The sequence below is a fragment of the Triticum dicoccoides genome, chromosome 7B, assembly GCF_002162155.2.
Source record: "Triticum dicoccoides isolate Atlit2015 ecotype Zavitan chromosome 7B, WEW_v2.0, whole genome shotgun sequence".
NCBI classification, from domain to species: Eukaryota; Viridiplantae; Streptophyta; class Magnoliopsida; order Poales; family Poaceae; genus Triticum; species Triticum dicoccoides.
The window spans coordinates 192,761,069-192,784,662 of record NC_041393.1 but is presented as its reverse complement, the minus strand read 5'-3'; the positions used below and the strand labels follow the sequence as shown (position 1 = coordinate 192,784,662).

General features: G+C 43.1%; 1 pseudogene; it reads right to left on the bottom strand.

Moving 5' to 3' along the window:
- Nucleotides 1-5,600: 5,600 nt before the first annotated feature.
- Nucleotides 5,601-23,594, bottom strand: part of LOC119338800 — a 34,251-nt pseudogene continuing 16,257 nt past the window's right edge.

Below are 23,594 nucleotides of genomic sequence, written 5' to 3'. Positions count from 1 at the left end.
TTTTGAAAACCCTAGATCCGGTTTTTCTTTAGATCGGTTCGGTTTTTATTTTTTCCGGTTTAGTTAAGTAGCGGACGTTCGTCCGTACGTTCATTTTAACGAACGAAGTTCACCCGTTAGCTGCAGACAGCGAACGTTTGTTCGTTAGCCTGTTCGTCAGTTTTTCTTTTTCCAGGGTTATTCCGCGATTATTTTCGATCGCGATTTCCGCCCTGATCTTCGTTTTAGTTTATCTTTTCGCTCGTTTATCGGAATCTAGTGATTCAAGTGCCTAGATCTTCGTCTCAAAGCCCTCTTTCTGTTTAATCAACTTGAACAAGATTTTGGTACTATAAAATTTGACTTTAGTCTAGATTAGTAAACGGATCTTGTTTCTTTTGCAGTTTGAGTTTCGTTGCTCTGTTTGATTTGATTCTTTTTGCAAACCAGAGTTCTTCAGTTGAACTTTATGGTTAGATATCTTATTTGAGTTTTACATGTGCTTCTAGTTGAGTGCTTATTGTGTGCTTTGTTTGTTTGCGATAGAGTACCCGGAGTGCGAAGCGAGCTACTACGAGTCTCTAGGTTTTGCGGATCATCAACAAGGCAAGTAACACTTTAATCATACCTCTTTACTACCAAGTTTTATTGCATTAGATCAACCCTCAAACAATTGCATGGTTAGGATCTGATTAACATGTGGGTTTTGGGAAGTAGATGATGAGGTAGAACCTATTGCCCTGTTTTATTATCAAACCTTTGGGAGTTACTTCTACGTTTATGCTTATTGCTATGCTATGCTCGTAGATGTGGTTTGGGTGAGTGTATCCATGACATATGTGAGTATTATTAATTAATGGTTAAATTAAGGTGGCTACTTACATACACATCTGGGTGGATTGCTTGAGGCACCTGGAGTACCCAGTGGTTGTCAGGGCACCTGGAGAATCCAGTGTTGTCCTAGGATATCTCGGAGTACCCGTGTGATCATCCTACGGTCCGCCACCCAGGCTCAAAGGGATCATAAGATTATTCATGCTAGAAACTTCCGTGTGCAGCCACAAGCCAATATGAGCTCTTGCATAGTTGAGTAAGTTGCGCGAAGCTCTTGAAGAGGTAGACTAGCAGATGTAGTGGGTTGTAGGTGGTCCTGTCTACCCAGAGTAGAGAGTTAATGCTTCAGAAAGACTGTCTCGAATCTCCGACCATGGATGTGTTCGAGTCTTGTGGGGAAAAGTGCGCAAACCTCTGTAGAGTGTTGATGCTTCAGAAAGACTGTGTTTCGAATCTCCAACCATGGATTTATTCAAGTCTTGTGGGGAAAAGTGCGCAAACCTTTGCAGAGTGTACAAACTAATCATGGTTAGCCGTGTCCCCGGTTATGGACATCTTGAGTATCTGCTTCTTGGATTATCATGCTGATCTCATCACTCTAAATTAATTTTATTGGGTTTAATAATGATGCTTAATTGGGATTGAGTTGGAGGAACCTTCTCAATGTTTAACAACCACCATGATAGTTAAATGAAATTTATTCCTTTGTTGTATGGAAAAATTGGCTTTATGCAAAACTGTAACCATAGAGCTTTCCACCAGCCATATATGCATGTAGTGATAGTAATTATTCTGTTCATTACTCTTTGTGTTACATTGCTAGCATATTCCATATGCTGACCCGTTTCGGGCTGCAACATTTCATGTTGCAGACTTTTCAGACGACGAGTAAGGTGCCATAGGTCGTTGTTTTTCACTCAGCTATGCCGTTGGAGTTGATGAACTCACTTTATCTTCCAAGCCTTCCACTGTTATCGTTTTTAGATGGCCTTAAGCCATATTATTGTAATAAGTTCTCTTTTGAGACATTCAATGTAATAAGTGTGTGACTGAAACTCTGTTATAAATCCTCAAGTACTGTGCGTGTCAGCATTACCGATTCAGGGATGACACTGATGCACAAAGACTAGACTGTTTGAGGTCTGGTCGCTACAAGGGACCCCGTACGTCGAGGGCTGGTTGAACAGTAGCCAGTGGAGGCTGGATGAATAGGGCCCCGCGGAGGGTTGGATGAACAATAGCCAGTGGTGGCTAGATGAACAGGACCCCGTTGATGAACAGTAGCTGGTGGAGACTGGAGGAAGTCAACAGTGGATGAATAGTAGCAGGTGGAGGTTGGAAGAACTCAATGATGGACGAACAGTAGCCCCTGGAGTCCCGTTTTGCGGTACACCACACCCCTCCCGATGAACAGGACCCCGTTTCGACCGTAGGAGGTCGAAGAGAAGTCCGTTTCCTCTGTTTTGCGGTACGCCACACCCCTCCCGATCCACAGGACCCTGTTTCGACCGTAGGAGCTCGAATAGAAGTCTGTTTCCACCGTTTTGCGGTACACCAGACCCTTCCCGATGAACAGGACCCCTTTTGACCGTACGTGGTCGAACAGAAGGCTTGTTTCCTCCGTTTTGCGGTACACCAGGTCTTGTTTCTGTTGTTCCGTCCAAGTTGGTTGGCTCCTGATGAACATGACGCATTCCGACACAGTGGCTTCGCTCCTGATGAACAAGCGCATTCCGACCTAGTCACTTGGCTCTCGGTGAATACGACGTTGTTTTCTCCATTCTGACCCAGCCGGTTAGCTGCCGATGAACAGGACGACGCCGCTGTCGTCCGTTGCCTCTCCATGTACACGAGCCCTGGCCATACGTATGCGCGTGTGCTTGTTCGAGACCCCGCCCGTATGTACGTACGTAGCCATATTTACTATTGTAGTGTGGCCGTACGCACGTGTACACGATATAGACGGGACTGCGTGACATGCTACGTCGGCGCCTCTACTTCAACACGTGCCGCTCCTTACTAGGACGCGGTACATCGCGATAGAGAGACCGATCGACCGCTATGTAGTACAGTTCGCGGCCGGACAGATAACGCTACCTTCACTTCAACCTGGTGGGTCCCAGCTGTCAGGGGGTAAGAAGGCAGTTCCTTCCATGCGAAGATAAAGCCGGTGGTCCCAGCTGTCAGGGGGGAACATTTTTTTGTGAAATACAAAGGCCCTTCCGGTAGGTCTGAGGTGTCAGGTGGAGGAATCATTATATTGCGCATAATAAGGAGGCACTTCCTTGCATGCGGCCATGGACCCAGCTGTCAGCCTCTCCACTTATAGTCCTCTTCTGATGGCTATCATTCGTTGATCGCATTGATGATGCCGTACCGTCAGAGAGCACCAAGGTGGTGGACGACGGTGCGACCTAGCAAGGGAACGACCCGGAGTCGGGGAACACGCAACAGTGGATGCCCACATGGAGGGGAGTATGAGGGTTGACTGCTTCGGCTGCTGTTTGAGGCCACTGTCTCCAGAGAATAATAGGGGATGTGGTGAGTAGAGGGAAGGCCTGGCCAGCGGTGGGAGTAGGGTGGGGCGGTGAGACCTGTGTGGCAGCATAGCCGGCCACGAGACGCAGGAGCAGGCGGCACGGCCGGCGCTGGTTTGAGTGACAGGAGCAAGAAGACCAGAGGTTGAAGAAGCACAACAACCGTCGGATGGACACCGTACTGTCACCGCAGCTAGAATCGTTTATATTGACTAAGTTGACAAAGCCCTGCGTCCACGTCAACTTAGTAGGCCCACAAGTCAGCCTCCAAATATGGTGGAACCGACCTAGCAGCGGGGCTATTCATTATTTTTGTGCGTAATAGCTGGTGGATCCGAGCTGTCAGCGGGGGGAGTTTTTTTTTGTGAAATACAAAGGCCCTCCCGGTGGGTCCTAGCTGTAAGGAGGAGGAATCATTATTTTACGCGTAATAAGGAGGCACTTCCTACACGCAAAAAAGGAGGCACTTCCTTGCGTGCGGCCGTGGACCCAGCTGTCAGCCTCTCCACGTACAATCCTCTTCCGATGGATGTTGTTCATTGACCACGCCGTGCCGAGAGCACCAAGGCGGTGGACGATGGCGAGGCCAAGTAAGGGAACGACCCGGAGCCGAGGAAGACTCGATAGTTGTTTCCCACATGGAGTGGGTATGAGGGTTTCCTTGTTCGGCCGTAGTGTGAGGCTGTCGTCGCCGGAGAATAACAGGAGGTGTGGGTGAGTAGAGGGATAGCCATGCCAGGTATGCGAGTATGGTGGGGCCGTGAGGCCTGCCTGGAAGCACAGGCGACCACGGGAGGCTGGAGCAGGCGGTTGCGCCGGCGCTGGTTTGGGCGGCTGGAGCAACAAGATCAGAGACTGAAGAAGCACGATTGCCTTTAGATTGACATCTAACGGTCTGACGTTGGTAGAGTCGATTGTTGACTAAGTTTCTTTTTTTTGAGAAACCTTGTGTACGCATGAACTTAGTAGGCCCACAAGTTAACCTCCAAATCTATGGCAGACAACATAGAGCCCATTTGCTATTTTTTAAATAATTTGCAGCCCATTTGCTAATTCTTAAGGAATTTATTACAACCCATTTTCTGCCCAGGACCACAGTCAAAATGTTCAACCTTATTTTGCATATTTCGGTGGAGTCCGAACTGTTTTAATCCAAAAATGATAAACATTTATTTTTTAAGAAGTTATTGATTTGCCAAAAAAATATCATTTTGTTTTTGTAAGCTAATAATACGTGGGACAATTGAGTTCGATGAAGGGAAAACCAGTGGTAAAAAAAATCAGCACTGGGAGGGAAAAAAATAAGGATGTAAAGATGAAAGGGAACCTTATGTATTTTCAATATAATAATACGTGTATATGAACTAGTAAAACTATAGGTAGAGATTAGAAACGGAAGTAGGACATGGCGTTTCAAGAGGAAAATAGAACTGGGCTGTGTGTTTGATTCAGTAAAAAATTGCCTGCGGATGTTCTAAGACAAAATATAACTAGGGATGGTGGGCCAGAGACCAGTAGATACCTGCTGGATCTTTGTGCCCCGTTGTTGTCATGGGTTTGGCCTGTTAAAAACAAAACCAAGCCTGGGCAGTCTACAACCCAGTTGAAACTTGCTCGACCTGGAAAAAAATATACCTGCTGGATCCCAATTATCAGTCTGTACTTGCAGAATTCTCTCGTTTATTGACTACGTTGAAGACTTCATGGGTTTCACCATCTCAGACGTCAGCATTATTTCCCATCGTGATAATAAGTGAATGCACTTGCTTGCGTATGGCCATGGACCTGCTGGTTCCATACGGTTAGGCTCTGTATGGACAACCGTCTTGTGGTTCCACAGATGAATCATGCAAATCGGATGGTTTTCAGTGAAAGCGCACTAAATCATTGCATTTTACATATTTATTTTCATTGTGGAATATTTTACATATTTCAACTAATAATAACGAACTAGGCCTGTTTTAGTCCATGGGAGGTGCTTCACGATCGAGGTCGCGCCACTTAACTGTTCTAGAAGGCCCAAATCCATCGCTCCTCTCTTTTAACAATTTGTAGCCGGGCTTGTCATGCCACAGCCCAGTTCCTACATGTTGGGTCCAACTATCAGCCTGTGAAACCGGATGGATCCCGTGCGTACTTCGAAGATGTAATTTTTTTGGAGAACTGGGAATTCAAACGGCAGGTGCTTATGCTACCCATCAAATAAAAATCACGTGCCTGAAAATTCGTTTTGAAACAAATGATTCAACTTTATATCCACGTCGACACTCGACAGGATGGTTGGAAGCAAATGCCAAGTTCATACCGTAAGATCCTTAGCAACAATACCAACTTGGTCCTGGCCCTAGTGTTCGTCTGGTAGAAAATCTTGTAGAGGACCAGCTCCCGCTCCTTCTCTTTCTCCAGGTCTCGAAGGTGGTACTGGTGTATCACCGAGTTGGTCCTCTGATGGTCGAAGTTATTGTTAGTGTGTAGCACCAGAACCTTTTTGCTACCCGCCTACCGGCCATTGACCAACACCGGCAAGGTATTGCCGGTCTTGTGCCACATCGCGTGCATGCCTCACTCCGACTGTATCTTTCGACGTGTCCGCGTGCCCCTTTTGAACGCCCTGGAGTTGCGCTGGAAGAAATGCTTGCTTAGGACACTTAGTGTGGTAGCTGCAGTATTGTTGAATACATGTTTTAGTGTACGTAGTTGGCATTTTCATAACATCTTTGGCATGTTGCAGTCACTTGTTTCACTTTTTATTAACTGTCAAATTGTAATGGCTTCACTAGGACTGCGTATAAAAATAAAAATAGAACTATAAACAAAGCAATATGTTTGTGCAAGTAGACGGCCGATCCGTGTCTCACCTGGAAGTTTCTCAGGATGGGTGTAGCATATGTTGTGCTCGCTGTCGATGGTTGGTATGAAAAAATCGATGAGAGGGTGAGATCTCGCACTGTCAGCACTCACTTTGGCATCAAGGTGCTCGATAAGCTCCTGATTTGTGGGATCAAACTTGACCCCAGCCGACAACACCGCTCAATCCTTCTTGGACTTGCATTGGTTAATTCTAGTTAAATGGTACTCAATGTATGATCAATCGACTGTTTTAAGTAAATGATGAAAGATTTCGACACATAAGTGGTACTCCAAATCCCGAACAGACTGGGGTCTCGGCTTCATTGCTACATGTAGACTCTCAAGACTTGAAAACCCCCATAAAGATCAAAATAATAATACAGGGCGACGAGGTGAATACTCACAGGAGCGGCCTCGCTGGTTCCTTCCTTCATCCGACTAGCTTGAAGAGCATCTCCATCTTCATCGAGGAGAATACTCACAGAATCCATATATATCAATTGTGGCTTTCTGTGAGTTTGAAGGATAGATACCTTTTGTGAATACTCTGTTGGTAGTTTGAAGGATTTTGCAAAGCATCTCCATCATCATTATCAGTACATCCTAAATTGATATATATGGCTTCTGTAGAGCATCTCCATCATCATTATCAGTACATCCTACACAGGTGAATTAGGATGCACTTGATCCCAGAAAGGTATCTATCCTTCAAACTAACAAAAGTACATATATCCAACAAAAGAGGGTCATGCTACAGCAGTAGGATACATGGCTCAGTCTAGATATCAATATGAACCAAGTTGTGCATATTTGCTGTTGGCATGAACCACATCGCCGCATGTTGGGTTTGCAAAAGCCATTCATTGCATGGAAGCTTTATGCCTTTCACACACTGAATATTACCTAGCAACAGGGTGTGTCAACGAATCTCTGGATATGGTGATTCAAGAAACCCATGGTACGATGTGTAAACACAGTACCCCCTGGCAAATGGAAGTTGCATAGCATGGTAATCATCACCGGTGATATTATCGATGATTGGTTGGATGATCGGATAATTGAGCCCGAAGAACATGGAGTGGTTGCCGAGGCTGTAAACCCGCCTCCAGTTGAATACGCCTGGCCCAACGGAGTTGGGATCTTTCTCGAACACGAAGCAGCCATAGCCATCATAGTCATGAATGCCCCAGGCATTGTACTGCATGTGGTTTGATGAAATTGTTTGGTCAATTTGATACGTGCGAATGAGCATCAAATGACCACCGTCAGTTGAACGAGTGATAAACCACCACCCATTGAATGGTATGATTCCAGGTCCCAGAATCATGAAGGTTAGCGCATTTGCGTCTGCTGCAACAAATTAAATTGGAGGCCAAAAGGACAAAAATATACAATCATGTTTAGAGTATGTGTGGAATTAAGATTATTATAATAGTGACACATATCATAGACAGAGAATTGCAATATCGTGGTCATAATCATACCCCAAGTTAAACATAATAAGCCAATGGCATTCATATTCTAGCAATATGCCATGGTTCAAACATCATGTAACAATGAGAGGAAAACAGCTATGACAGGGCCTACTCATATTCTACCATAGTACTTACTACTGTTCTCATATCAACTCTAAACAATAACATGCGTGGTTATAAAAATCTTGGAAATGAGAGTAACATATAGCAATCATGAGGTTATCTCATAATATCTATTCTAACAATCATTAGATGCCAATTGTTCTCATATCAACTCTAACAATAACATGTGTGGTCATAAAAATCTAGGAAATGAGAGGAACATATAGCAATGATGTGGTTATAGACATACTATCTATTCTAAATTTGCAACAATCAACAGACAGTCATATTCACAAGGTAAAGATGAGATGAGATAGAACAATTACACGAGGATAGATTCCACCAGTATAGGCAGCCAATCTGTGCGTCGACCGCGTACACAATGCCATCATGCACTATAGAATCAGATAGAAATGGAGGCTCAACATGATTGACAATGAGCCATAACCATGTATGGCAACCGGATTCCAGATAGAATAATCCCATGTCGAACAAGGCAATGAGCTTGTAATCCATGTAGTCTTCTGATGGCGTGGGCACTTCGCAGATTACAACCTTAAGAAAATGGAGGTCGCACCAAAAGCTCGATGCATCTCGTGCGTAGTAGGCAGGAGTGTTCGGTGGGCCACGAGGCTCGATGGCGGCAATATCCAACGATGGAAGGGTGATCTCTCGCTGGGTGTAGATTTCCACGAGACGCCACAGACTACCGGATTGGTGGATGAGGACGATCCAGTTGGCCTTCATGCCCGCCCCAGTAGTGGTCGCGCATGAAGGACAGGTGGACGAGTAGTGGTAGCATGTCGAGGGGAACCACGGCAACATCTGTAGGATCGTCAAGTCGGTGTATGGGCCACTTGTGAGGATCGGGCATCAGCAAGCAGGGTGTCTTGAAAAGGGCCGGCCGGTTGTAGACGAGTAGACGATACAAAGACACCGAGCATGCGACTAGAGAGACGGTGTTGAGCGGGTCCATACGATTACAGATCTACTCCAAGAGAACATTGGGGAGGGAATTCCAAACGCGGCTCTGTGTGTCAGTCGGTTCTGCCATAGGTTTTTAGGGTGCTGAGTGATTGGGGTTTACGATGCCTGCGAGCGAGCGGGGAAGTGGATTCGGGCGGGCGAGCGAAGAAGATGGCGTGTGTGGCTGAGTAGTGAACGGGGGGATATGGTATGCGCGATCTACCAAGTAAGATGGCACGGGCGGGTGAGCAGCGAACAGGGGGAAATGGTGTGCGGTCGACGATGGGGAAGAGAGGAGGAAGAAGGGAGGAGGGAGAAGAGTGAAAGACGAGCAAGAAAGTGCATTAAATCTCAATTCTACTAGTACTACTACCAGGATATAATGTCCTTCACAGTGTAAATAGTTAAGCCGATGACATGTGGGTCTACCTCAAGAGGGCCCAAATGTCAGTTAATGGAAGAGAGAGGTGCATAGACGTATTTGCGGAAGCGTGCTCCACTGGCAAACATGATGGGAGTACTGGGTAAAGCTAATTCAGCTTATTAATTAAGTGTCCCATCTGCTGCAGCGTGTATTGTCACTTCACTTTGAAGACTAGTTGAATAGTTCTCTCTGACCGAGATGGGGAATGATGGATCGCCAAGACTTCCTATCTACAGTATCCCTATGTCTCTACTCTCATCCTGTCCAACAAGATGAAACATAGGCCAAGGCACCCGGTGCCAATAATGTAGGAGTACTAGTAGTCATTTGTGTCAAATTTTGACCATATATTTAACTAATAAAATGTTAATGCATTTCACCAAAAATCATATCATTGAATTTGTATTTCAACATAGTTTTTGATGGTATAGTTTTTTATGACATGCATTGACACTTTGTTAGTTAAATTTATGATCAAAATTTATGAAGGGGACCATTAAACCAGGACGGATGTTTATATACAGGTCAATAAAAAATCATGAACCAAGGTAGTAGTAAATGATGAGTGCCTGAAGATTTTTTTTCTAAAAGTATTCGATAATGGGCTCGTTTTCCTCAAGAAAATTGTGTTTACGAACATATTAATTGGAATGCATGCGTGAGGAACAAATGACCAGAACTTTTACATGCATTGGTGAGTTTTCTCTTAATTCTTGCATGCACCGTTTCAATGAAGCTTGAAATATGAACATGTAAATGGGAGGGAGTAAAAGCCTCATGCATGCAACATGCAACATGCAACACTCACACGCACACATGCACACACACGACACTCACGCATCCATGCGGCACACAGCACACGACACAACACACACGCTCACGCTCAAGTGCTCAACCTACTCCCTCCGTCTGTGAAAGACCGTACAAATAGAGATTTACACATTGACCATGAGGAACCGAAACTTCATGGCATAATTAACACCCAAAAGTAGCAGACTTATGTGTGCATGCAACCATTGAGAGAAGAAGATTAAATGAAGGTTGTTGCATGTTGTAATTAAGGATAGACATGTAGCCTATAGCTAGAGCACAAGTTGGTGCATCAGTCAATCAATATCGATTAGATTAAAGCCTAAGTGCATTGTAAGTGTAGATGTACACTCTTTGTTGGAAGACCAAGGGAGTTGAGGACATGTGCATGCACTCACATACATAGCCATGGTGGTTCGCGCGCAAGGGTTGGACTCCTGTCGCGCCTGCGTAAAGTTTTGTTAACTGATTTCTTTGCTCTGCCAACTGACAGGTGGGACCCAGAAACTAGGTGTCAATTTAACCAGTCAACAAAGTGCCACATCAACTATGTGGCCGGTCGGCAGGGTGTAATACTGTGCTCTACGGTGAGCTACTGAACGTATAATCACCGCAAAACTATATAGTGACCGTAATGAGCGTATTGTTGCATGCGTTGAGCGCCAGTGTACTTTTCTTTTTTCAAATTAAGCCATATTAATCGGAAAGGACGCTGTATGGACTAGTACTGCTTTGATGTGTCTCGTCAACTCGCCGAACGAGGAGAAGCTTGCTTACTATACCCTCTCCCTCGCCCATGCGTGGTGGCTCATGGGATGAGGAGAAGCTTGCTTACTACGTACGCCTACGCCCTCTCCCTTGCCCACGTGCACGGTGTAACGAGGAGAGGGTTTTGACTATAGCACCCTCTCACTCTCCCTCGCCCTCGCCCTCGCGGTGGACATGCAGCAGTTCATTTGGTGTCAGATTGCCAGAAGCATATTGTACTATAGTATCTTCATTGTTGGACCTCCCGAAGAGGCGAAGAGCCAAGTGCAAGGTTCACCCGAGTACGAACTGTTGAACCTCCCGAAGAGGCAAAGAGCAAAGCGCAAGGTTTTATAGGAGTTGTCGTCCTAGTAGGAGTACTACAACTATAGCAAACGATGCTACTGTATGATGCTGCCACGTCACCTATATCCAAAGTTGTGCCACCTTTTTTTTTCTCAAAGAGCATGTTGGAGCCCGTGCAGCAACCACACAAGTTGCACGTACACATAACACACTTACTAGTAATAAATTCTAAAGGACAAATGCCAGTATGCCACACAAGTTCATCTGCACTTCATGTGATAAATTTGTGCACGACTAGTCTACATATATTCACGTGTAATGGATCTCGTCGAACTTTGTTAGTAGTTCCTTCTTTATGAACGAGATGAGGCAAGGCTTTTGCCTCCATTTCAAAAAAAATCACGTCAAGAGGAATTTATTTTATAGAGTCGATAATGGAGCGAAGTCCATGCGTGCAATGCCACAAGCTACAGAGTAGTAGAGTACGAGCACTTTACGTACGGAGCCATATTGCACAGTTCCCAATGCTGCACTAGGCTTTTTCGGCTCCTCTAGCTTAATTGGGAGGCGCTAGTTTAAATATGCTAGCTGATGAGGAAGCTGCAAGCGAGGTATGGCTAGGGTGAGCACGCATGCAAGTATATAGGAGTACTAATCTAGTATGCGAGCCACGCGATGATGGGAGGGAAAACCCGTTCACATGGCTGGGTTATCCAGTGCACCCAGATTGTGGTGCGACACGTCCGTTCGACTTCAAAAGTCAAACTACCAGTGTACAATATTGGCTTGCAGCAAGGTTACTATTTTAAAAAAAGGCCGCCATGCGTTCGGCCGTGATCGAACGTACAAAACGAGCTATACACTCCCGCAACCACTAGTAGTACTCGTTGGAGTACAACACAACCTAGGATCGCCTTTTGTTGCTAGTACATTGTTCCTTACAAGAAACCATTAATAATGCCAAGAAACTACTACTACCACATACCAACCAGCCCAACCAAGAAACGACTACTCTACAAAGTGCTGTTATAGGCACATTTCAACCCATGTCGCGCCTTACGTCAACACCTTCTATTCAACCGACAAGTTAGGCGTTATGACTTGTGGAACCTACATGTCAGTCTGGACAAAATCTCCGAGTGGCCTCCTACCTCTGGCCCGTCCACACCTAGTCATCCTTGGCCATGGGACGCAGATACCACCACCGTCAGAAGGCGAGGTCAAAACCGCTGGCGGTACGGAGCCCATCTCGTGGCAGCCCAGATGCCAGCTTTGTATGGCGCTCGCGGCCACTAGCTAGCCAAGATAGCACACACCCTGCTGGATGCATCTAGCTTCTTGTCTGCAAGGTTTGCTAGCTAGGTTGGCATAGCGGTGCAGAGACTTGCTCGCGCGCGCCACACCAAGGCCAGCCATCTGGCTCGAACGAAGGCCAGCGCGGTGGCTTGCTCGCGCATGAGTCATGCTCGAGCCAACCAGCCAACCCGTGCTGAGGTGATCCGTCTCCAACGTATCTATAATTTTTGATTGTTCCATGCTATTATATTACCTGTTTTGGATGTTTATGGGCTTTATTTTATAAATTATTATCATTTTTGGGACCAACCTACTAACCGGAGGCCCAGCCCATATTGCTGTTTTTTGCCTATTTCAGTATTTCGAAGAAAAGGAATATCAAACAGAGTCCAAACGGAATGAAACCTTCGGGAACGTGATTTTTGGAACGAACAAGATCCGGAGAGCTTGGAGTGCAATTCAAGAAACAACCGGAGCCTCCACGAGATAGGAGGGCGCGCCCCCCTGTAGGGCGCGCCCCCCTGTCTCGTGGGCCCCTCGGGCGTCCATCGACGTACTTCTTCCTCCTATATATACCTACGGACCCCGAAAACATCCAGGGGCACCACGAAACACAATTTCCACCACCGTAACCTTCCGTATCCGTGAGATCTCATCTTGGAGCCTTCACCGGCACTCTGCCGGAGGGGGAATCGACCACGGAGGGCCTCTACATCAACATCCTTGCCCCTCCTATGAGTTGTGAGTAGTTTACCACAGACCTACGGGTCCATAGTTATTAGCTAGATGCCTTCTTCTCTCTTTTTGGATCTCAATACAATGTTCTCCCCCTCTCTTGTGGAGATCTATTCGATGTAATCTCTTTTTGCGGTGTGTTTGTTGAGATCCGATGAATTGTGAGTTTATGATCAGATTTATCTATGGATATTAATCGAATCTTGTTTGAATTCTTTTATGTATGATTGAGTTATCTTTGCAAGTCTCTTCGAATTATCGGTTTGGTTTGGCCTACTAGATTGATCTTTCTTGCCATGGGAGAAGTGCTTAGCTTTGGGTTCAATCTTGCGGTGTTCTTACCCAGTGACAGAAAGGGTTGCAACACACGTATTGTATTGTTGCCATCAAGGATAACAAGATGGGGTTTATATCATATTGCATGAGTTTATCCCTCTACATCATATCATCTTGCTTAATGCGTTACTCTGTTCTTATGAACTTAATACTCCAGATGCATGCTGGATAGCGGTCGATGTGTGGAGTAATAGTAGTAGATGCAGGCAGGAGTCGGTCTACTTGTTATGGATGTGATGCCTATATACATGATCATGCCTAGATAACATCATAATTATTCGCTTTTCTATCAATTGCTTGACAGTAATTTGTTCACCCACCATAATACTTATGCTCTCGAGAGAAGCCTCTAGTGAAACCTTTGGCCCCCGGGTCTATCTCTTATCATATTTGCTTTCAATCTACTTTTATTTGCATCTTTACTTTCTTGCATCTATATTATAAAATACCAAAAATATATTTATCTTATCATACTATCTCTATCAGATCTCACTTTCGCAAGTGGCCGTGAAGGGATTGACAACCCCTTTATTGCGTTGGTTGCGAGTTCTCAGTTTGTTTGTGTAGGCGCGTGGGACTTTTAAGGAGCCTCCTACTGGATTGATACCTTGGTTCTCAAAAACTGAGGGAAATACTTACGCTACACTTGCTGCATCACCCTCTCCTCTTCGGGGAAAACCAACACTATCTCAAGACGTAGCAAGAAGGATTTCTGGCGTTGTTGCCGGGGAGGTTTTCGCTCAAGTCAAGACATACCAAGTACCTATCACAAACACATCTCCCTCGCATTTACATTATTTGCCATTTGCCTCTCGTTTTCCTCTCCCCCACTTCACCCTTGCTGTTTTATTCGCCCTCTCTTTCCCAATCTCCTCCTCTCTTTTCCGCTTGCCTTTTTCTGTTTGCTTGTGTGTTGGCTTACTTGTTTCCATGGCACAAGATAATACCAAATTGTGTGATTTATCGAATACCAATGATAATGATTTTCTTAGTATTCCGGTTGCTCCTCTTAATGATGTTGAGTCTTGTGAAATCAATGCTGCTTTGCCGAATCTTGTTATGAAAGATCAATTCGCCGGCCTTCCTAGTGAAGATGCCGCTACTCATCTAAACATTTTTGTTGATTTGTGTGATATGCAAAAGAAGAAAGATACGGATAACAATATTGTCGAATTGAATTATTTCCGTTTTCACTTAGAGATCGTGCTAAAGTTTGGTTTTCTTCTTTGCCTAAAAATAGTATTGATTCTTGGAACAAGTGCAAAGATGCTTTTATCTCTAAGTATTTTCCTCCCCCTAAGATCATCACTCTTAGGAACGATATTATGAATTTTAAACAACTTGATCATGAGCATGTTTCCCAATCTTGGGAAAGAATGAAATTGATGCTTCGCAATTGCCCTACTCATGGTTTGAATTTATGGATGATCATACAAAAATTTTATGCCGGTTTGAACTTTGCTTCTAGAAATCTCTTAGATTCGGCCGCGGGAGGCACCTTTATGGAAATCACGTTAGGAGATGCAACAAAACTTCTTGATAATATTATGGCTAATTATTATCAATGGCACACCGAAAGATCTTCTAGTAAAAAAGTGCATGCTATAGAAGAAATCAATGTTTTGAGTGGAAAGATGGATGAACTTATGAAGATGTTTGCTACTAAAAATGCTCCTCTTGATCCTAATGATATGCCTTTGTCTTCCTTGATTGAGAATAATAATGAATCTATGGATGTGAATTTTGTTGGTAGGAATAGTTTTGGAAACAATGCTTATAGAGGAAATTTAATGCTAGACCATTCCCTAGTAATTCCTCTAATAATTATGGAAATTCCTACAATAATTCTTATGGTAATTTTAATAAGATGCCCTCTGATTTTGAGAATAGTGTGAAAGAATTTATGATTTCTCAAAATAATTTTAATGCTTTGTTTGAAGAAAAATTGCTCAAAGTTGATGATTTGGCTAGGAACGTTGATAGAATTTCGCTTGATGTTGATTCTCTTAAACTTAGACCTTCTCCTCCTAAGCACGATATCAATGAGTCTCTCAAAGTAATGAGAATTTCCATTGACGAGTGCTAGGAAAGAACCGCTAGATTGCGTGCTAAGAAAGGTCTCCTATTAGATCTATGTTTTGCAATATGAATTTTTATGATTATGGGAGTGATGATGAATCAACTTTGCCTAGAAGGCGTCCCAAGAATTCGGAGTCATTAGATCTTAATGCTAAATTTGGTAAAAGAGAGATTGGAGAATCCTCAACTTCTAATAATGTAGAACCTACTATCTTGGATTTCAATGAATTTGATTATGATAATTTCTCTTTAAAAGGTTATATTTCCTTGTTGCAATCCGTTGTTAATTCTCCTCATGCTTATATTCAAAACAAAGCTTTTACCAAACATATTGTTGATGCCTTGATGCAATCTTATGATGAAAAACTTAATATGGAAGTTTCTATACCTAGAAAACTTAATGATGAGTGGGAACCTACTATAAAGATTAGAATTAAAGATTTTGAGTGTTTTGCTTTGTGTGATTTGGGTGCTAGTGTTTCCACAATTCCGAAAACTTTATGTGATATTCTAGATTTCCATGATCTTGATGATTGCTCTTTAAATTTGCACCTTGCGGATTCCACCATCAAAAAGCCTATGGGAAGGATCAATGATGTTCTTATTGTTGCAAATAGAAATTTGGTGCCCGTAGATTTTATCGTTCTTGATATAGATTGCAATCTTTCTTGCCCTATTATTCTTGGTAGACATTTCCTTAGAACGATTGGTGCGATTATCGACATGAAAGAAGGGAACATTAGATTCCAATTTCCCTTAAAGAAAGGCACGGAGCACTTTCCAAGAAAGAAAGTTAAATTACCTTATGAATCTATCACGCGTGCTACTTATGAATCAAGTGCCAAAGATGGCACTCGTTAGATCTATCCTCACTTTTATGCCTAGCTAGGGGCGTTAAACGATAGCGCTAGTTGGGAGGCAACCCAATTTTCTTTATGTTCTTTGTTTTTGTTCCTGTTTAGTGTTAAATTTTGTTTCTACTTTCTGTTTAGATGTGTTTTTATCTTTTGTTTAGTGTTTTTGCCAAGTAGAACCTATAGGATAAACTATGATGATGGTTGATTTGATTCTGCTGAAAAACAGAAACTTTGTGCTCACGAGAAAAAATCAATAAATCACAGAAACGTGTTTTTGCATTGATTCTTTTTGCTGATGATCAATAAACAAATTGTCCAGTACGTCCTATTTTGGTAGGATTTTTAGAGTTCCAGAAGTTTGCGTTTGTTATAGATTGCTACAGACTGTTCTGTTTTTGACAGATTCAGTTTTTCGTGTGTTGTTTGCTTATTTCAATGCATCTATGGCTAATAAATTAGTTTATAAACCATAAGGAAGTTGGAATATAGTAGGTTTAACACCCAAATAAATAAAGAATGAGTTCATTACAGTACCTTATGTGGTGGTTTTGTTTTCTTTCACTAACGGAGCTTATAAGATTTCCTATTGAGTTTTGTGTTGTGAAGTTTTCAAGTTTTGGGTAAAGCTTTTATGGACTATGGAATAAAGAGTGGCAAGAGCCTAAGCTTGGGTATGCCCAAGCACCCCAAGATATTCAAGAATAGCCAAAAGCCTAAGCTTGGGGATGCCCCGGGAAGGCATCCCCTCTTTCGTCTTCGTTCATTGATAACTTTACTTGGAGCTATATTTTTATTCGCCACATGATATGTGTTTTGCTTGGAGTGTCGTGTATTATATAGGTCTTTGCTTGTTAGTTTAACACAATCATCCTTGCTGTAACACACCTTTTGGTAGAAGCCTATTTGATTAGAATTTGCTAGAATACTCTATGTGCTTCACTTATATCTTTTGAGCTTGATAGTTTTTGCTCTAGTGCTTCACTTATATCTTTTAGAGCATGGTGGTGGATTAATTTTATAGAAATTGCTAGTCTCTCATGCTTCACTTATATTATTTTGAGAGTCTCTTAGAACAGCATGTTATTTTCTATGGTTTTAATTTGGTCCTAGAATGATGAGCATCCAAGTTGGGTATAATAAAAACTATCATAGAAAGTGAATGGGATGCTATGATCAATTTGATACTTGATTATTGTTTTGAGATATGGAGGTAGTAATATTAAAGTCATCCTAGTTGGGTAATTATGGATTTAAAGAATGCTTGTGTTAAAGTTTGTGATTCCCGTAGCATGCACGTATGGTGAACCGCTTTGTGATGAAGTTGGAGCACAATTTTATTTATTGAATGTCTTCCTTATGAGTGGCAGTCGGGGACGAGCGATGGTCTTTTCCTACCAATCTATCCCCCTAGGAGCATGCACGTAGTGCTTTGGTTTTTGATGACTTCTAATTTTTTCCAACAAGTATATGAGTTCTTTTGACTAACATTGAGTCCATGGATTATACGCACCCTTTCACCCCTCCATTATTGCTAGCCTCTCTTGTACCGTGCAACTTTCGCCGGTACCATACACCCACCATATACCTCCCTCAAAACAGCCACCATACCTACCTATTATGGCATTTCCATAGCCATTCCGAGATATATTGCCATGCAACTTTCCACCGTTCCGTTTATTATGACACGTTTCATCATTGTCATATTGCTCTTTACATAATCATGTAGTTGACATCATATTTGTGGCAAAGCCACCATCATAATCTTCATACATGTCGCTCTTGATTCATTGCATATCCCGGTACACCGCCGGAGGCATTCATATAGAGTCATATCTTGTTCTAGCTTTGAGTTGTAATTCTTGAGTTGTAAATCCATAAAAGTGTGATGATCTTCATTATTAGAGCATTGTCCCAGTGAGGAAAGGATGATGAAGACTATGATTCCCCCACAAGTCAGGATGAGACTTCGGACTTTACAAAAAAAAGGGAAGGCCAAAAAAAAGGCCAAAGAAAAAAAATAAAAAAAATAAAAAAGGAATGAGAGAAAAAGAGAGAAGGGACAATGCTACTATCTCTTTTTCCACACTTGTGCTTCAAAATAGCACCATGATCTGCATGATAGAGAGTCTCATATGTTGTCACTTTCATATATTAGTGGGAATTCTTCATTATAGAACTTGGATTGTATATTCCAATGATGGGCTTCCTCAAAATGCCCTAGGTCTTCGTGAGCAAGCAAGTTGGATGCACACCCAGTAGTTTTCTTTTGTTGAGCTTTCATATATTTATAGCTCTAGTGCATTCGTTGCATGGCAATTCCTACTCACTGACATTGATATCTATTAATGGGCATCTCCATAGCCCGTTGATACGCCTAGTTGATGTGAGACTATCTTCTCCTTTTTTGTCTTCTCCACAACCACCATTCTATTCCACATATAGTGCTATGTCCATGGTTCACGCTCATGTATTGCGTGAAAGTTGAAAGAGTTTGAGATTATTAAAGTATGAAACAATTGCTTGGCTCATCATCGGGGTTATGCATGATTAAATACTTTGTGTGATGAAGATAGAGCAACAGCCAGACTATATGATTTTGTAGGGATAACTTTCTTTAGCCATGTTATTTTGAGAAGACATGATTACTTTGCTTAGTATGCTCGAAGTATTACTATTTCTTATGTCAATATGAACTTTTATTTTGTATTATTTGGATTTCAACATTCATGCCACGTTAAAGAAAATTACATTGAGAATTATGCTAGGTAGCATTCCACATAAAAAATTCTCTTTTATCATTTACCTACTCGAGGACGAGCAGGAATTAAGCTTGGGGATGCTTGATATGTCTCCAACGTATCTATAATTTTTGATTGTTCCATGCTATTATATTACCTGTTTTGGATGTTTATGGGCTTTATTTTATACATTATTATCATTTTTGGGACTAACCTACTAACCGGAGGCCCAGCCCATATTGCTGTTTTTTTGCCTATTTCAGTATTTCGAAGAAAAGGAATATCAAACGGAGTCCAAACGGAATGAAACCTTCGGGAACGTGATTTTTGGAACGAACAAGATCCGGAGAGCTTGGAGTGCAAGTCAAGAAACAACCGGAGCCTCCACGAGATAGGAGGGCGCGCCCTGCACCCTGTAGGGCGCGCCCTCCTATCTCGTGGACCCCTCGGGCATCCACCGACGTACTTCTTCCTCCTATATATACCTAAGGACCCCGAAAACATCCAGGGGCACCACGAAACACAGTTTCCACCACCGTAACCTTCTGTATCCGCGAGATCCCATCTTGGAGCCTTCGCCGACACTCTGCCGGAGGGGGAATCGACCATGGAGGGCCTCTACATCAACATCCTTGCCCCTCCTATGAGTTGTGAGTAGTTTACCACAGACCTACGGGTCCATAGTTATTAGCTAGATGGCTTCTTCTCTCTTTTTGGATCTCAATACAATGTTCTCCCCCTCTCTTGTGGAGATCTATTCGATGTAATCTCTTTTTGCGGTGTGTTTGTCGAGATCCGATGAATTGTGAGTTTATGATCAGATTTATCTATGGATATTAATTGAATCTTCTCTGAATTCTTTTATGTATGATTGAGTTATCTTTGCAAGTCTCTTCGAATTATCGGTTTGGTTTGGCCTACTAGATTGATCTTTCTTGCCATGGGAGAAGTGCTTAGCTTTGGGTTCAATCTTGCGGTGTTCTTACCCAGTGACAGAAAGGGTTACAAGACACGTATTGTATTGTTGCCATCGAGGATAACAAGATGGGGTTTATATCATATTGCATGAGTTTATCCCTCTACATCATATCATCTTGCTTAATGCGTTACTCTGTTCTTATGAACTTAATACTCCAGATGCATGCTGGATAGCGGTCGATGTGTGGAGTAATAGTAGTAGATGCAGGTAGGAGTCGGTCTACTTGTTATGGATGTGATGCCTATATACATGATCATGCCTAGATAACGTCATAATTATTCGCTTTTCTATCAATTGCTTGACAGTAATTTGTTCACCCACCGTAATACTTATGCTCTCGGGAGAAGCCTCTAGTGAAACTTATGGCCCCTGGGTCTATCTCTTATCATATTTGCTTTCAATCTACTTTTATTTGCATCTTTACTTTCTTGCATCTATATTATAAAATACCAAAAATATATTTATCTTATCATACTATCTCTATCAGATCTCACTTTCGCAAGTGGCCGTGAAGGGATTGAAAACCCCTTTATTGCGTTGGTTGCGAGTTCTCAGTTTGTTTGTGTAGGCGCGTGGGACTTTTGAGGAGCCTCCTACTGGATTGATACCTTGGTTCTCAAAAACAGAGGGAAATACTTACGCTACACTTGCTGCATCACCCTCTCCTCTTCGGGGAAAACCAACGCTAGCTCAAGACGTAGCAGGAGGCCAGCGCAATGTCCGGCCCGTCCGGCGGAGCGGCGGCCAACTCGCTCATCACCGGCGCCACTGACGAACACGCATCAGTACTGTTTGAAGTAATGTTCGGGAAAAATAATGATTGGAGGAGGAAGAACATGATAGAAGGTCAGATGTGGGTCCCTCGTGTCAACAGTCAAACAAAATGTGTTGGTTTAAGCTGCCTCGTCAGCACGGACGTGTGGGCAAACCCTGTCATAAACGGGTTTAAACGAGCCTAATCAGCACTAGGTAGTAGTTTTTTGGTGCGGATTAAGAAATTTTGGGTATGTTTTTGCTATTTTTTGTACAATAGTTGATTCCTTGGGCTGGTTGAAAGTGGTAGTTTTTTGTTAAATACTCTACATACTATAAGTAGGAGTGAAAGTTAAGCTTTGGAAGCCAATAAGCATGGCTAGTTACATAGTGCCTATGTGTACGCAATTCATACTAAAGATCAACCATGAGTGACTAATATCTTGATGGAAAACTCGAAACTATGGAAATACTAGCATTTTTTTGCATGGTTGAAAATACTAGCAATGTTCACGTGCATTGCAACGGATCATAATTAGAATAATACTTATTCACAAACTTGATAGAAAACACTCTAATTTTGATATACATATATCACTAGAGATATATTATGTTTCAATCAGAATATATTCCTTGGGCTGCTTTCGTGAGGTGAGGGAGGGATGTGGTTGGCTTTAAGATACTAATTAAGGGTTTTTCTGCAAATTGGTAGAGAAGTGGGATGTTGTTGAGAAAAGGCAACAACTTACCTCACATTCGTTAGATGTAGATCTAATGGTCAGAAATGACGGATGGTAGACACACCATCATCACCCACTAAGTCTTCTGTAGGAGTACTAGCAAGATGTGTGTGCATTGCACGGAACACCAAGATGCATTTTTTTATATAAAAACACCTGTTGTGATTGACCCATGCGGGGGTAATCCCATGTGTAAAAACTAATGATATATCGAGAAAGAGGAGAGATAAGGTGAGGAGGAGTGGGGCGTGGTGGTGATTGGTGGTCCGACTGAGCGGAGGCATGGGGATGGACGACACTGGCAGTGACCACCATGCCAGTTTGTTCCAAAGGATTCTTTTTTAGTTGCTCAACAATGAGGTTGTGGGAGATAAGGATGAACGAGGGAAGGCCTTGTTTGCAAATGTGGAGAGAGGGTGCGGGTATCTTTTAGTTTAATTTCTATGCGTCAGATATAGATCAGATGGTCTATATTGCAAGATGGCAGGCGTACCATCATCACCAACTCGGTTTTTTTATAAGAGAAGAGATATATGTATGGAGATACAAACGTATTATCGATACTTGTTTCCATAAACTTTGATCAACATTCTATTCAACGGCTGAGCATGTGGGGTCGTAGCATGATGACTTCTCGACTGTGTAAAACAAAAGGTTTTCCCGTCGCCGATAAGGAGGGGGTGACGGCGGCGCGCTTTCGGCTTGCTCTACTCCTAGTAGTCACTCTAGGTGGTCTACGCACGTGTAGATTTATTCTATTGTCACGTCTCGTGTTCGCCATACTGCCACGACTATTGATGAATAGACGATAAGTTATTCACGGGAAAACCTTTGTTGAGAGTGTGGGAGAGAGAGGGAGACAACGTGCGTGTGTGATATGTGTAGAGACTAAGGCAATGGTAAGAGATTCTTTGAGTCTCTATTTGTGGAGGATAAAGAGAGAGACATGTGCATGGGGCTTTGTGTTGTGTAACTTGGAGACACATAGGCATAATCATAGAGTGAGTGTGTGAGATACACATGTGAACATGGGGAGAGTTGTGTGAGTTAGAGAGATGGAGAATTTTGGTGTGCATCTGAGCTAGAGAGAGGGAGGATATATACATACCTAGAGGTGGAGAGAATATGCAAGGGTGTGTTTGTTAAAAGAAGGATCCAGATAGATGGGTGTTTGTGCGTGTTTGTGTGTGTTTGTGCGCGCGTGTGTGTGTGAGAGGGTGTATGTGTATGTGGCGAAGAGAGACCACTAATGATGTAAACCTAGTATAGGGAAGGGGGAATGGTATGGCATATGTGTCAAAGAGAGACAAAGGCATGTGTAGTAGCGGGATAGCATTGGTGCGGGCGGGGAGCAGACTATTTGGAAGAGACATCAAGTGTGTGTGGAAGAGGGGTGTGAGAGCGAGAGAGAGAGAGAGAGAGAGAGAGATGTAGCGACGGAGAGGGAGAGAGGAAGAGAGTGGGAGAGAGAGGGTTTGTTTGTGTGCAGAAGTGTCGTATAGATAGGGAGACAATGTTGATGTTGTTCGAAATTGGCCTATGTACGAAGACGCAAGGGAAGCGAATCATCGTGTGTGTGATAGGGACTTCATGAGAGATCTAGAATAGATGGTTTAGAGAACAACGTGCGAGATTGCGAATGGTGATACATTAGGGAGCTATGGAAATAGCCATGCATATATGTATATAGGGAAGGAGCTGGGGCGGGTCCGCATGTGGGAGAGATAGAAAGAGGAGAGTGGTGCACAAGGAGACAAAGTGTGCTTGTTTGAAGTGGGAGTGGTGTGCGAGGTGAGTGTGCGAGAACCACATAACTAGGGAGATGTACATTTGGGGGCGACATTTTGTGTGTATGTGAAAGATACACTCTATATAGTGCGTGTGCTTGGGAAAGAGAGATGCCGGGAGACCTAGAGAGTGGGGCAAGATATGTGTGCTTGCCTGAGATACAAAGTGATAGAGACCTATATTGGGGTCTGGACTTTAGAACAGAGGGGGGTGTTTAATGTGCTCGTGTGTTCGTGTCCTAGGGAGAGAACGACTTGTGTGTG